The 2,355-nt window shown below is 44.2% G+C and overlaps 1 protein-coding gene and 1 long non-coding RNA gene across 2 annotated transcripts in view; one reads left to right on the forward strand and one right to left on the reverse strand.

Moving 5' to 3' along the window:
- Window positions 1–1,938, reverse strand: part of LOC109118379 — a 37,302-nt gene extending 35,364 nt beyond the window's left edge. Inside the window, exon 1 of the long non-coding RNA XR_002025702.1 lies at window positions 1,840–1,938. This is a non-coding gene — a long non-coding RNA (uncharacterized LOC109118379). The remainder of the gene's footprint in view (window positions 1–1,839) is intronic.
- An 86-nt stretch (window positions 1,939–2,024) lies between these two features.
- The window catches only part of Btf3 (basic transcription factor 3), a 5,839-nt gene continuing 5,508 nt past the window's right edge, over window positions 2,025–2,355 (forward strand). Inside the window, exon 1 of the mRNA XM_010635188.3 lies at window positions 2,025–2,150. The gene's annotated coding sequence lies outside the window, so the exon portion shown is untranslated. The remainder of the gene's footprint in view (window positions 2,151–2,355) is intronic.

The following is a 2,355-nucleotide window of genomic DNA, read 5'->3' on the forward strand; positions in this document are numbered from 1 at the left end:
TGTGTGCGTGTGTGTGTGTGTGTGCGTGTGCGTGTGCGTGTGCGTGTGCGTGTGTGTGTGTGTGTGTTTTCCCTTCAGTTATGGTTGGTTGGTTTGGTACCGGGGATCAAACTCGGGTCCTTATGCTTTCAAGGCAGGTTGTGGCATCACTGAGTTAAATCCCCAGCCCTCTCTTCAGTTATTTTTTAAAAGACCGGTACATACATACTAGAAAAATCAGAACTTTCTGATTGCTAACTGGCAGAAGCAACTGAAGTGAAAAATATGTTTTCTTACTATTAGGAAATCATTATTTTCAATATGGTATATTTAAAATGGTGAGAGAGGGCTGGGGATTTGACTCAGTGGTTCTGCAGCCTGCCTCGCAGCACAAGGGCCCACGTTTGATCCCCAGTACAAATAAAATAAGTAAGTAAATTAAAAATTGCAAGAGAAAAATGTGAAACCAAAGTAAAATTTAAAAATAACTCACATTTCCTGAAACAATGTAAAAAATGAACCGGGTGTCAGGCTCATAAATAGCGAATTTTATTTATGCAAAAATTCAGAAAACATCACAATTCGGAAGTGTCAAATAAACCCCCCAGTATAACATGGAGAAAAGGGATAAAAGTATTCCTGAACATAAACATAAATTCCTTTCAAAAAGGTAAACATTTCTGTACATTTTATATCTTGATAGCACAGAAGAGTGTTGGCACAATTAATTCTAATTTTATCATTAGGACCTACCAATTAGGTTATATGGAGACCCACATAGCCTAATACCCCACTCCCATAGCTTACTAAACTTGACTCATTTGATTATTGCAGAGACACTGGTTTTTGAGAAAATAACTTCCAATTATTCTAAAGAGTGATACAGCTGTCCTAACTGGTTTTCTAAATGAGATATTACAGTTTTAATAAACATACGTGTAAAGAAGTATTCGAAAAAAATCTTATTTGGAGAAGTTTGTCCTTAATCAAGTTTTCTGGCTATATAAATTGTACTCTTTGGCTAAAATTTCAGGCTTACTTTTGAATATGCAAACTATTTCAGAGCTAAGATTACAAAAAGGCTGAACAAGGGCCGGGGATTTAACTCAATGGTGCCCCCGCCTGCCTCGCAAGCGCTAGGTCTCGAGTTCGATCCCCGGTACCAAAAAACAAAACAAAACAGGCTGAACAGATAGCATTTTTAATTTAAATTGCCATTTTAAATGTCCGTGGTCTTACAATTTTCTTAAAAGTTGTCCTGGCCTTTAGCAAATTTAACTCAAGCCTTTGGTCTCTAAACATACACAGCGGCTACACATTCGTCTCTGAATTAAAGGTACAGTTTGTTCCTTTGTGAATGGCCCATTGCCAAACAACGTCAATTCAATATCAAGGAGTCAATATTTTGCCTGTTAAAGAAACATGGGATAGTCGTGTACATGGGTCTAAGGTGGTTAACCATCTGGTAAACTTGCTAAAATGCGAGTGTGGTACTACAGAACTGCTGCTTTTTCGGTACCAGGGAACAAACTCTGGACCTTGTGCTTGCAAGGCAGGCGGCGGCACCACTGAGCTAAAATCCCCGGCCCTCAGAACTTGCTTCTTGAAGAGTGGAGTTCGGGCACGCACTCTGAAAACGCTCCAGAAATTTTGAACCATGGTCCAGAAATCTACCAAACCACATAGCCTTGGAAAACAAAAGTAGCTTAGTTGATTTTGATAGTTCTCCAATCCACAACATCCAATGGGCGGACACCTGAAGCGGTGGGCACTGCTAAGAGCCCCATGTCTTTTCTTTGGAGGGTAAAAAAAAAAAAAAAATGGTAGGGTCAGGGCCCGATGGACACGGGAAAAACTTACTCAAACCTAACTACGCGAAGAATCAAGTTCTCAGATTCCTCTGTGACCTTTCCAGGACTAAAGGCGAAGCACTCCAGCAGCAGCCGGAACTGGTGAGTAGGCACCCGCAGGACTTTTCCAAACGCCGCGCGCGCAGACACTCAAAGTCCGTTTCCTGAATTTTGGAGGAAGTGGCACTGCATCACTTCCGGCCTTCCTCTAGCTGCCATCTTGCGTCCCCGCGTGTGTTCTCCTAATTTCAGTTGGTCTACCCGAGACCTCCTGAGCGCCAGCCCTAGTCCCCCGCGCTGCCCCATAACCGCTCCGACAAGGTACAAAAAGGCTTTGGACGTCAGCGTGGGAGGAGGACGGGAGCGGGGGCGGGAAGTTCCCGGAAGGAGCGAGACAGGGAGGGACAGGGCTGAGGAGAGGAAGGCGATGCGACGGACAGGCGCACCCGCTCAGGTTGACTTTCTGGGGCGAGGTCGAGCCAAGGGCGGCTGCCCTGGGGGCGAGGTGACGCCGTCTCTTCCTCCA

Source organism: Fukomys damarensis, unplaced genomic scaffold (assembly GCF_012274545.1).
Source record: "Fukomys damarensis isolate Sample0158 unplaced genomic scaffold, DMR_v1.0_HiC HiC_scaffold_1, whole genome shotgun sequence".
Taxonomy (NCBI): Eukaryota; Metazoa; Chordata; class Mammalia; order Rodentia; family Bathyergidae; genus Fukomys; species Fukomys damarensis.